The sequence below is a fragment of the Rattus norvegicus genome, chromosome 3 (assembly GCF_036323735.1).
Source record: "Rattus norvegicus strain BN/NHsdMcwi chromosome 3, GRCr8, whole genome shotgun sequence".
Taxonomy (NCBI): domain Eukaryota; kingdom Metazoa; phylum Chordata; class Mammalia; order Rodentia; family Muridae; genus Rattus; species Rattus norvegicus.
Genome location: NC_086021.1, coordinates 125452001 through 125465046, shown reverse-complemented (window position 1 = coordinate 125465046; position 13046 = coordinate 125452001). Strand labels below are relative to the sequence as shown.

At 44.9% G+C, this 13046-nt stretch overlaps 1 pseudogene; it reads left to right on the top strand.

Annotated features, from left to right (window-relative positions):
- The first annotated feature begins 624 nt into the window (after positions 1 to 624).
- On the top strand, positions 625 to 12717 carry Cks2-ps1 (CDC28 protein kinase regulatory subunit 2, pseudogene 1; annotated as a pseudogene).
- Positions 12718 to 13046: the final 329 nt, after the last annotated feature.

The window sequence follows — 13046 nt, the reverse complement described above, 5'->3', positions numbered from 1 at the left end:
AGTCTTCTGCAAGAGTAGTTCATGCTCTTAATGGCTGTGCCAACTCTCCAGTTTGTAGATCTTGGCTTTAGGTTGTCACCAGAAGGAACACTCTGGAAAGCCACCAAGCTATTTGTGCTTCATATCCTCCATTTATGACAACCTGCTTCAGAACATGGAGGCTATGGCCTATTTGGTAAGACAGCAAGGCCCTTGAACTACTCCTTCTAGTGGCTGGAGGTCTCGGTGATAGACCGCTTGTTAGGTCTACCCTTTCAAAAGCCTCATGGTGGCATTTGTTACAACATTCAGAAAACTGTCCTAAGGGCTTTGCATTCAAGCCCCTAGAAGAAAAGCAGTCTACTCCATGGAAGGGTTTATATAAATACATCTATGTGTGTACTATATACGCAGTGTGGCTCCATATTCCCTCTGTTCCCTCAACTGGCCAGGGCCTACGAGTGTTTTATAGTTCATACCATGCTTCTTTTAGGCCACTAAAAACCAACAGAAAAATCCTGCAATATTGCATCAAAACTATGGCGCACCCAGGCTTGAAGAGTGGTTTGCAAGCTGCCAGGCCTCATCAGGAGCTGTCCAGGTGAGTGTTACTGGAACACGTCTGTGTCTCATTCTAAGTCCTCGTCTCCTGTCTTCTTCCCTGAAGGGAAGGTGTGAAGCAGGAGAGAGCACATTTGTCTTTTCTGACATTCTCTCGTCTGCAGAACATTAGCTGCTGGTCTGTTGTCCTGCCTTGCTACTGGGCCAAGAGAGAAGAAATTGGAGGTACAGGCAGAAAGGATACCTTGATTTAAAAAGACAACTATGCAGCCAAATGAAAGCTGCAGGCCAAGCCTCAGGCTGGCGCCTGTTGGATGAGGCTTTGTACACCAGGACCCACATTGCTCCGACTTGATATGACCTTCCCACTGAGACTCAGTACAGCCAAACTGGGGAAAAGACAGTCATTCCAAGTGGTACATTTCCTTTGATGGTTACTCCAGCACCTGAGAGAGCCTTGGAGCCTCTGTTTACACTGCAGCTGAGCTGAGTGAGCAAAAACGCCGTAGCCTAGATTGTTCTTCAGCCTCAACTGGCGTAAATTAGCCAGCTGTCTAAGTAGTGAGGGTGTTTGTGGATGCTAAACACTGCTGTCTACTTCTGAGGACACTCACTAGGAATGGGAAGATGGCCCTGTGAACATACAGCTCTCAGGGTGTCTGTCTGGGATGACCAATGCCAGTTCCTGGTCTGACTCAGGTATGGGATGGCCTCTATTCCACTTGTACTGGGAGAACGACACTTATTGAGTCTTAACTGATGTAGTGATGAGACTGTCAATTGGTGATTTAGACAGTAGTCAATGTCCTGTTGCGTCATTCCTTCATTTTTGATAATGAATAGAGGCAGTTAGTTTTCAGATTTTTAGGATCACAGACACCCCTAAGGGTTACTGTATCCAACCTCTTTCATCTGCGGAACATGAGCTGCCCATGGGGAGAAGTTCCAACCCCTGAGAGGAAGTTTGCTTTTCTTTTTCAGGTTACCAAAGGCAGTTGTTAGGATGTGCAAAGATGTGCAGTTGTCTGTCTGTGGTGGCATAGATGTGTACCAGGCTCTTCCCCCACAATTCTGTCTCCCTCTGGGTCTGTGAAACCATTTTCTCATACTTTGGCCTGTGTCTTTTCCAAGGCTACCTTGGAGAACTTTCAATTCAGTTGTCCACTAAAGTAAATTTGGATTCTGACAGGGAGGGAAGAGTGGCAGAGTCACCACGTTTGGATAGATTTGTTTCCCTTTGAATTGAGAAGGAAGGCAAGAGTGAGAAGGAGCCAGTGATTATTAGCCTGAGTTTCTGCTCAATTTGTGGAAGGACGTTTAGAATTGCCAACTCAAGGAAGCTCTGGGCCAGAAGTAATGCTTCTGTCTGATAAGTCACATGGCCCTGTATGGAGGTGTTGATATGGTTTAAGAAATACTAAACTTACAGCCTGGTGCTCTGGGTTTGTCCATTATTAGCTGTGTGACTAGCAAGTCACAATCTCACTTGAGGCGCTGTTTCCTCCTCTGTCAAGTGTGGATACTAATGCTTGTCTGGATCACCTCATGGAGTTATTCTAAAACACAACAGGATATACTAATCTGTGTTATGTGACAGGAGTGTTGGATATGAAGTTACACATCAAAGTCAAATGTCCCATCTCCTAAGTTCAACACAATGAATTAATTTTTTCCAGTCTGTGACAGGTCCCATTGACTCTCTGATTGAAGGGTAGATGAAGAATTCGATTCTCATTTAGAGGATGTGCCCTACAAAACAAAGGTATGTTTGAAACACTGGGTGCAGATGGAAGAGATACAGTGACACCAATACCTCTGACTCACTAGAGGAAATGGCAGGTGAACCACCCTCACTGTGACCTCTCTATCTCTCTCTGCAGCTATTGCTATTGTCTTTCTACCACCTTGTGTGCTTGTGAATTTGGGTTCTCATGTTAAATGTATACTTGTGACAAATGATTTGAAAAAAGAAAAGCTGATCAAAGGCCTCTACAAATAAGAGATGAACCTGTGAGGCGAAGAGCAAGAGAGTAGCCAGAAAGGTGAGTGGGTCTCTGTAAAGCCTGTGCTCATCAGGGAAGGCAACTCAGGGCACTGGGTGTGGATGCCACAGTGCCTGTCTACTTACGGAGATCAGAAACTTGGTAAAAAGGTAAGATTTTAAAAATAGGCAACTTTGCAGATGTGTATTAACAGCATATATTAAAGGTGTACAGTCTCATGAGTTCTGACAAAGGTCTATACTCATGGTACAGTCAACACGAGGGGGATAACAAGCCCTCCATCATCCCAGCACTCCCTTCATGCCCCTCGTAACCCATACCCCCATCCTCATTTCCCCCTCTCTACCTTCAGTTCCAGTCAACCACTGGATTATTTTTGTCCTTACACTTTCTTTCTTTAATAAGATAAAATATAATAAGATAAAACCAACAGAAGGAAAGAAAGGGTACAAGAAACAGAGACCCATTCATTCACAAACTCAGGAACCCCATACAACTCTAAACTGGAAGTTGTGCTATATACACTGAGGACTATAAGGTAAAACAGAGAGAAGAGGAACAAAAAGATTAAAAAGAAAAGAAAAGCACTGGTATTGTGAGACAAGGAAGCTCTATTGAATTTGTTTTCCATTCAGATGCCACTAATTTTTATATCAATTGGAGACTGCTTCTGGGTTAGGGATGGGAGCATGTATTCAATTCTCCTTTCGGCACTAGGATCCCATCTGGTGCAGACCCATGCTGACATGCTGGGTCAGCCTGGTACATGCTGTACATGCTCCTCAGTCTCTGGGAGTTCTCGGGTGTGTTGCTCCTGTTGATTTAGAGGCCTTGTTTTCTTGGTGCCCACTACCTACCCTGGTTCTTATCCCTTTTCTGTTTTCTCTTCTTCAAGGTTCCCTGAGCCCTGAATGGAGGGATTTGATGGAGGAATCTTGTTTAGGGCCGACTCATTAGACATTCTTTAAAAGCAATTTTGAGACAGTGTTTCCTGTGGCCCAGGCTGGCTTTGAACTCACCATGTGGTCAAAGCTGACACTAAACTTCTGACAGTCCTGCTGGGATTAGTGGCATGTAATTCTTCATTTTTCATTTTAAAGGTAAGTGGAACTGTATTATTTTTAAGAGGTCTTGATTTTCTTTTATAATACAGATATGAGATTTCAACATTTATCTGTGTAATTGTATGAAATCATAGTTTGCTTCCTTTTATTACAGAATAGTATTCTATCACATACATTGATGCAGTATGCTGATGTGGATGAAGTGATCTTTCATGGGGTCTCACACCTAGACAATGGATAATAAGCAACTAATGACTACTGGGGTGGGGTAGTGTCCCAGGGAAGAGTTCCCTTACTGGTTAACCAGCACGAAGCCTCGAAACCAAGTTCACACAAACAGCAAAGAATGGGCACAATATGTTAACATTAATCATCAAAGAAAAAAAGGTATCGATTTGAGAAGGGAGCGTGGGAGGCGTTAGGGGACGGGTATCTGGAAAGGACTGGAAGGAGGAAAGGAAAGGGAAAAGTGCCATAATTCTATTTTAGTGAAAACACATAGAAAAGGAAAACAAAACAAACAACAACAACAAAAAAAAAAAAAAACCAAACCCAATCTGTAGTTTGGTTGCTGGAGCACCCGACACCAGCCCTTCCACTCCTCAGGTTTTTGTTTTGGGCAAGTAACGTAATACTCATTGGCTTCGTTCCCCTTGGTCATAAAATAAAAATCTATAGCATATGCTCATTTGAGGGCTGGTGTGGTTGAGAGTGAGGGCCTTAGTAATGGGGCAAATTCTCATTAGAACCCGAGTTACTTCCACCCGTCTCCAGCCAGTGTTTTCTGGGGTTCTTCTGTTTGTCTTTAGGGCTGGCAGGGTAGACTGGAGCAAGGGTTACTTAGTACTGACCATGCCTTACTGTTAACCAACCTGCTTTATGCATTGCCAGTGCTGATGATTAGGCTGTGTTCACGCAGCACTGTGCTCTGTTTTGGGTGAAGTCCATGGATCTGATGGCCACTGTTGGGCCATGGGACACTTAAGCAGGGTGTCCGTACAAACCAACTGCAGTGTTGGGGAGTAGATGCTGGCTTCCCAAGGCCAAGTGGAACCATCCAGACAGCTTTTGGTTGTTAACAGGCATTCAAGAACTTAAAGAGTGAATTATTGGCCCTGGCCCTAGGTGGACGTGGAGCTCCTTGTACTCTGTTTCCTGCCCCTGTTTTTTCCTTCGTGCACTGGCAGGATGGCCCACAAGCAGATCTACTACTCAGACAAGTACTTCAACGAGCACTATGAGTATCAGCATGTCATGTTACCCAGAGAACTTTCAAACAAGTACCCAAAACTCATCTGATGTCCAAAGAGGAGTGGAGGAGACTTGGTGTTCAACAAAGTCTAGGATGGGTTCATTACATGATCCATGAGCCAGAACCACATAGTCTTCTCTTTAGATGGCCTCTTCCAAAGGAACAACAACAATGAAGTACAGCTGGGATCATCTAATCTTTTTCAAATTTAATGTATATGTGTATATAAGGAAGTATTCAGTGAATACTTGAAACATGTACAAATCTTTCATCCATACTTGTGCATGAGCTGTATTCTTCACAGCAACAGAGCTCGGCTAAATGCAACTGCAAGTAGGGTTACTTTAAGTTGTTAAAGATAAATTTTCTTGTAGTTTTTTTCTTAATATAAATGCCTGTTTTACTTAACCTGTCTTGTTAAATAAAGTTTGTGTATTGCATTTAAAAAAAAGTGAGGGGCTGGGGATTTAGCTCAGTGGTAGAGCGCTTACCTAGGAAGCGCAAGGCCCTGGGTTCGGTCCCCAGCTCCGAAAAAAAAAGAACCAAAAAAAAAAAAAGTGAATTATTTTCATCTTTCAAGTCTAGGATTTCTTTAGCCTTGGCACAAATATAATGTCCAAGACAGAGATGTGAAAATGTAAGTAGATTTTAAACAGTATTAATTTAGAAGTTACCTACGTATTGTTGATTTACTATTATTATTATTATTATTATTATTATTATTATTATTATTATTATTATTATTATCTGAAGAGCCTCGGAGATTAGGAAAGAGGGCTGTTAATTTGAATATTCAGGCTGACTTAATGACTGTCTTATATTTCTCCATATGCACCACCAGACACAGCTTTGTCTCTGCTTCACTGTGGGAACAGCCTTGCGTGGAAGTCCACAGCCAATCCTGGCTTTGGCCCTTGGTAGCACCAGCCAGAGATCAGAAGGTACAAGTGTTGGGATGGGAGGAAGTGACTCTTTCCCTCCCTGCCCACTCCTCCACTGAGGGGTTTAGCTTCCCTGGAGCTGTCTTCTCAGCTATGGCACTTTTGGCTTAGCAACAACACTGCTTCTTGACCTTCAGCTCCAAGGGAGCAGACACCTTTCTGCTGTGGTTAGTTCTGGAGTGCTCAGCCATCCTCTGTGAGTTCCCTTAGTCATCCCTGCAAGTGGTCCCTCTGAAAAGATCTCCTCAGTGGTGACTCACCATCTGCTTCCTTCCGGGACCTTGACTGATGAAGTGGTCAAAATAAGCTCCTTCACCGGAGGCTCTGAGAGAGGCAAGGAAGATAAGGAAGATAGTTCTATCTGCGCGCCGCAGCCTGCTGCTCGCCAAATACTGTGGGAACAATTCGAAGGGATACAGTGAGAGCGAGCTCTGTGCGGTCAGCGGTCTACACAAGCTACATAAATAGCTCTGCCCTCAACAATGCATATGACCGAATCCTTATAACAACTCTGTTGCTTTATCATAAATTCAAACAAGAGGAACTGAATTTCAGAAAGGTTTAGTTACTTTCCCAAGGTCTCCAGCATGTAGTTTCAGAATTGGGATTGAACTCTGGCTGCCTCTAAAGCCCATGCCCTGTTCACAATAGTTGCTTAGGACCCTTCTGTAAGCAGAAGCTGTGAGAATTTCTGGGGTGGAAGGGTCTTGTCTCAGTGGTGGGAAAGCGAGGATAGGAAGCCTGGCTGCTGTTTCAGGAGAAGAGACTGTGGTGGTGAACTTGGAAGGAGCTGCTTAATCGCTGAGGGGCGGGAGGAGGGCTTCCTGGTCCTGGCACTGTCAGAGTAGTCAGGGTACCCATAAGAAGGCTGAAGATGAGGAATTCTTAGCTCTCTTCCTCCCTAATTCTGCATCAAGTAGACTTTGACAGCTGCTAGAGACACCATTTTATTCAGTCAGCTTCATGCTGTGGAATTCAAGGTTTGGAGGAACTCCATCTTTTTAAGGGTATGTCTTTTCTGAGGAGACACACCATTGTCCCTGACATGAGCTGTCGTCAGCAGATAGGTGGCTACCTCTGGACACAGAAAGAGCCTAACCTTGGAAATTCAAATGACAAAATCATGAACAAGTGAAACTTGGGTTTCTGGAAACTTTGGGTGCATTTGATTAAACCCACTAACTTAATTTATGTCTGGTGTCTGTCATGAGAAAGGCAGGGTGCAGTCATGTTAACTGTATCAGCAGCTACAATGGCAAAACACATTTTCTTTACTCTTTTGAAAATAGACCTATTTAGCTACAATGATACACTTTAGAAATACACAGGGGGGAAAAAGGGACACATTTCTTAGTGTTTATAAACTTTTTGGCATGTTTGTCTTTGACATTCACACACAATAAAGCAATATTCCAAGTAATTGTCAGAAATTCAAAAGTATGAATATTTTAAACATACTTGTAATGGTCTTTATACACAACTATTTTGGGTCTCTAAGATTCATGTCCAAAGAATGAATTATGGTGAGTTTAGCAATACTTATAAAGGAAGAATTCCTTTTCCATGGCATTAAAACGTGGTGTGATTTTGCTTCTATCCTATAGACCTCTCCTCTTCTTGTAGGGGGCAAAAACAATTTATCTTTAACTTTCATTCCATTCCCATGTCTGACTGACGATGCAGGATTTTCCATAGCCCAGATTGAGAGTTGATGATAGAAGTGAGAAGCTATTGCCAGGAAATCTTATTTGTAGAGAAATCTCATGAGAAGCTCTTCTCTATCCCCACCCTACCCTGGTATCTCTCCCATTATGATTGGCCCAACATCTCTAGAACTCAGTCCAAAAAAATGGGTGAGTCTGTCCCCCAAAGGCCTTATAACTTTAAATGAAATTAGGTCTAGAGCCGAGTGTCTGTCTCCCATGCCGCCATCTGGTAGGGATACATGGCGTCCCATGAATGAAGCACCTGCGGTGTGTCTAAGCACTGGGATACTCACTCTGACGTCACCTGGCATCTGAAGAGCTGGACTTCCTTAAGCTGTGAGCTCAGTTTCCAGGGAGGAAAGAGATAGATTGTTTGTGTGTGTTCTGTCCAAAAAATGGCTGATCCATGCCTGACCCTGTAGAGACTTCTTGGTGTTGGGGGAGGTGATGTCATTCTGCTTCCTGCAGCTGCTTGCTATAGCCCGCCAAGGAGTTGCTCTCCTCCAAAATCCCAGAGAGGTGCGGCAGCTGAAAGTCAGTGTGTGTGGGCTTCATGACCGCAGTAGCATTTGTGCTTCATGGCAGTCAGAGAAAGGCATGAGGAAAGCAGCAGGTAAGTTACTGTCGGGTCAGGAGCTTGGGCTACCCTGGAGCACAGTCCCATCTCCCCTACACACTAGGCTAATGCTGAAGTCCATCTTGAGTCTGATTGGCCCATATAGATCCATCAAATGTTCTCAGCAAAGGTCAAAAGTTGGGAATGCTATTACTGAGTTTTGAAAAGTGTGTGTGTGTGTGTGTGTGTGTGTGTGTGTGTGTGTGTGCGCGCGCGCGCATGTGTGCTTGTGTGCGTGTTCACCATGAATAGGAATGTGTTGTGTGCTTATGTAAGGGGCTGAGGGCAGAGACTGGGTGTCTTCCTCAAACTCCACTTTATGCATCGAAGCAGAGTCTTTCAATTGAACACTTGGACCCACATCTCCACCCAATTGGATAAACTAGCCAGTTTGCTCCAGAGACCCCCCTTTCTCAGTCTCCAAAGTGCTCTCCCTGCCATGACCACCTGACATTAACTCGGTGCTGGGGACCCTAGTTTTGATCCTGGCAACGGAGATGCCTCTCTGACCCCAGTTTGGGAATTTGGGCTGTTTTTACGATGACTTTGTTAGAAGCAGGGCACGTTTTTCTCAACTAGCTGGCTACAGAATCTCAAACCCAAGCAAAAATGCATTCAAACATGTGGAATAGCTCCTGGAAAAAAGAAAAAACAAAAAACCAGAAACGCCACACTTTGTGAGCTATGAACTATGCATTAGCAAACAAAGTGACTTAAAAGCCCCACCCTCTTCACTTGGATCCAGTGCTTTGTCAGTGAGTCTGACTGAGGCTGTCTCTGCTGCATTCTGGGGAGTCCAGTGTTCTTGTGCTCATCACCGGCACATTCTACGAAGCTGGGAGGACAAAGTCACACATCGCCTTTCCTGTCTAAGCCCTTTTCTCATTTCCCCCTAATCTACCAGTCACGAAGCAGGTAGTAATTGAAGCCATGCATCCACCCACTTACTTATTCCTACCTGGTGATAAAAATGTGAGACTGCCTCTTGCAGCGGCCTGCTTTGGCAGGAGCCTGACAATAACCAAATGTGCTTTCATCATTAGAGCCTCACAGTCCTGTTGATAGTTTGTGGCAAACGGCAGATAATGCAGCAGAAGGGACAGAACCTGAGGCACATGATTGGGACGCACGAGGAAAGGGAACCGTAATGGGTGTAAGGAGGATCAGGCCGGAGGCAGTGGTGGATGTCCAGGAACCAAATGCCTTAAGTGTTGGACAAAGAGACAAGAGTCTGGGAGGGGAGAAGTAGAGTAGGGAGGGAATCTCCTCGGCTCTAGAGCAGGCCGTTCTCTGACAGGGTTTTTTTTCTCTTGGGCAGAGATAGTGAAGGTGGCGTCAGTGCTTGCGGTTTAGTCTGTATATGGGCATGAATGAAGAATAGCTTGGGGGAAAACTTAGCTCATTAACTGTAAAGAGAAAGTGTCAGTTGTTTGAGAGGATGGCCTTGGGAGCCAAGTGCCGGGTGTTTACAGTGTGGGCTGTAAAACCAGGCCCTGGCTAGATTCTGGCTGCTTTACACCAGGAACCTTACCATTATGACACACACACACACACACACACACACACACACACACACACACACACACCAGTAATAATAGTGAAAAAAAAAAAGAGGCCATGAAATTGAAAGAGAGCAAGGGGAGGTACAAGGTAGGGTTTGGAGGGGAAATGATGTAATTATATTATCTTAAAAATAAAAAGTCAACAAATTAACAAAAAAAGTAAAATGTTTAAATAAAATCGCCAGTGAACCAGAAGAGTCAGGGTAAGTTACAATGAACTGAATATGAAATTGGCACAATATTTGGCCCTTGGGAACACATGCAAAAGCACACATTACTATCTGTGTCAGAGCACACCCTAGTAGCTGACCAATGGCTGCAAAGGTCTGTGGGGTTAAAGAGCCCTAGATCCTTGTAATAGAGACTTGCTTATTGCTGAGATTACCTGGCTCAGAAACCAAAGTGGGGGGGGGCTTATTTTGGCTCATGGTTTGAGAGTGTGACAGTACAGTCCGTGTCAGAGAAGGACACGGTGGTGCCACAGTAGGGCAGCATGTGGCTGGGAATCTTCATCTTTTTACATCTCGACAGAATAGGGAGCAGAGGCAAGACAGGAAATGGGGTCAGCCTAGTAACCTGGAAGCTAATTATACAGCGAAACATCACCACCTTCGGTTAGACCACAGCACAGAGGGGTTCTCTGTAAACTATCTCAAACAGTACCATTAGCTGGTGGCCAGGCCTGCGTGGGTTCGGGATTGGTATCTCACATCTAGACTATAATAGGCCTTCAGTCTGGGTGAGAGTTCTACATGGACATGGCCTGCTCCAAAGAGCAGCCAGGACAGCTGGTCTTCAGGGCAGGACTCCCGTGACCACTAGAGGATCGCAGTGGGGGTGGTGGTTTGAGTGAGAAATGTCCCCCAGAGCCTTAGATGTTTGAATTTTTGGCCCATAGTTGGTGGCACTGTCTGGGGGAGTTTTAGGAGCCATGACTTTGCAGGATGGATTATGACACTGAAGGTGAGCTTTGAGAGTGAAAGCCCCACACCATCGCAGCTTGTGAGCACCCAGCTCCCTGCTTCTGCCACTGTGCCTGCTGCCTCTATCCTGCAATGTTGGACTCTGATCCTCTGGAACCACAAGCCAAAATAAACTCTTCTTTCTATAAGTTGCCTTGGTCATGGTTTTATCACAGCAACAGAAGAGTAACTAACATGGTAGGCCTAAGGCAAAAGCAGCGTCGGGAAGAAAGGCAGAAGGAAGACAGTGCATTGCTTCGCTGACCACTGCATTTCACATATCCCACACTGAAATGCTTGCATGACTCAAATGGCTCATTAACGCTGGATTGGAAGCCTAAAGGTGATGCTATGGTTGAATCTGCCATATCCCCAAGGGGACATTCTTTTGAGACTTTGGTCCTCATCTGATCTTGGTAGTTATAATGCTGAGATGTGGGGTCTTTCTGGCTGAACAAGGTCTCCAGGTGGCATCAAACTGAAAGGGCAAAAGTAAGAGTAGGCTTTTACTGTTCTCTGCTGTGCTATGTTCCTTGGATCTTGCCGTTATACATCCTTTGCCTTTGTTCCGGTGTACAAACTGTTGATAACTTCCTGTCTTATGCTAGCTATTTAAAACAGTAGCAGCAGCAGCAGCAGTAACAACTCGTGTCAACATTCAACAACTTAAAACACTCCATCTCAAGCCTTAAATTCTTTGGAAAATCTCTGTGAATTGAACCTAGGTCCTCACACATGCTAGGCAAGTACCACTGAGCTACATCCTCAGCCCTCCAAACCTCCAAATAGCCCTACTGTGTGTCTGTGGCACCACAGTGATCTTACTGAGGTGATGTTGATCTGTGGCATATAAATATTCAGATAGTTGGGAATCCACGGCATGGCTCTGAATTCATGAACCATTTTGTCTTCTCTAGTTTCAGGGAAGCTGGGAGAGCTTTGAGGAATGGTGAGTTCTTACCGATGAAGCGGCAGGCATCGTTCTTGTACACAGAGGTGGCTCAGTTGTCCTCAGCTCTCTTTGGAGGAAGGTGGTTCAGCACTGGACTATCTGCTTTGCTCAAAAGTCTTTTCATCTCAGCCTGTTCTCAGGAATTTCCCAGAAGTGAAGAGCATTCTTTCCTAATTTATCCTCGACACATGCTTCCCCTGTATCCTTGGAACATCACAGGCACGTTGAGCACAGTTTTTCATTCATGAGCAGGACAGCCCTGCATGATTGGCATCATCACGTCCTGTACTTTGGGCAGAGGAAGCTGAATTCAGAGCTACTGGAAGCGGAACTGACTGACTGTGAGTCTCAGTTGCATCTTCTGCCCGATTCTAAATCTTGTCTTTTCACTGTACCTGAAATGTAGACTATGTCGACAAATTGTCATGTATTGAGCTCACTGAGAAGCTGGCTTTGAAAACCAGATTGCCTATCCCTCCCATTTCAGATTCAAGCACGTTGGCAGCAGTGACCTTCGAGACTGGTCTGGGAATGGGCTGCCTCATTGACTGATTGCAGGGGTTGGGGGAAGAGCAAATGAGCTCCAAAATAAAAGCATCATGTCCTCAGGAACAGCCATCGGGCAAACTGAGTCCCACAGCGCTTAATGTTACCCATCTCATGACATAAAGAGAAGCCGGAGCCACAATGACTACCTCGACTTCCCCAGTCTGTGTCTGCTGGTTGCTGTGAGTGCCCTGGATGATGCCACCTCTGCTGTTGCTTTCTGTCCCTTCACTTGGAAGCCTCACCTGAGGGGACAGCCTGCTCTGCCCTAAACTTTCCACTTTGATTTTCAGCTGTCTGCTTGAAAGGGGCTTCCACAGCCAACCTCTGCTGGTTGTTTTGGGCACCAGCTTTGGTGGTGTTTACTATCTACCTGTCTGTATATCTGCTGTGTGCTAGTTATTCTTTGACTTTGGTTTAACAATAAAACCCTTCAAAACTAAAAGTATGGCCATGGTAGATCATTCCCCGGACCTCAGAGACAACACTGTACTTCTGATGGCTCACGTTTCTATCATTAGGCACTAAATGATGTGCTTAGAAGGAGTGGAGGCACAGAGGGAGCTACCAACACTCGGGCTAGCATGCGTGAGTCAGGAAATGCTGGGATGAACACCTGAGCAGAATGCAGTTTTTCCTATCGGTGTGTGCATTGCATGCTGCTTTCTTTAAGCAATTAATTCAGCAGCCGGCTCCAAATTTGTCTGCTTTAGGCAGGTAAAGTTTATATTGAAAACCGTTGAGATCTTAACTTATTTTCTATTTATGATCATAGACTGATTTGGACCACTGTACTGTAGAGAACAAAGCCCACCCCCTCATACCACCTTGTAAAGGTGGAATTTGAATTTAGAACCCAGGCTGGGCTAGAACTCAATATGTAGCCCATGTTGGCCTTGAAC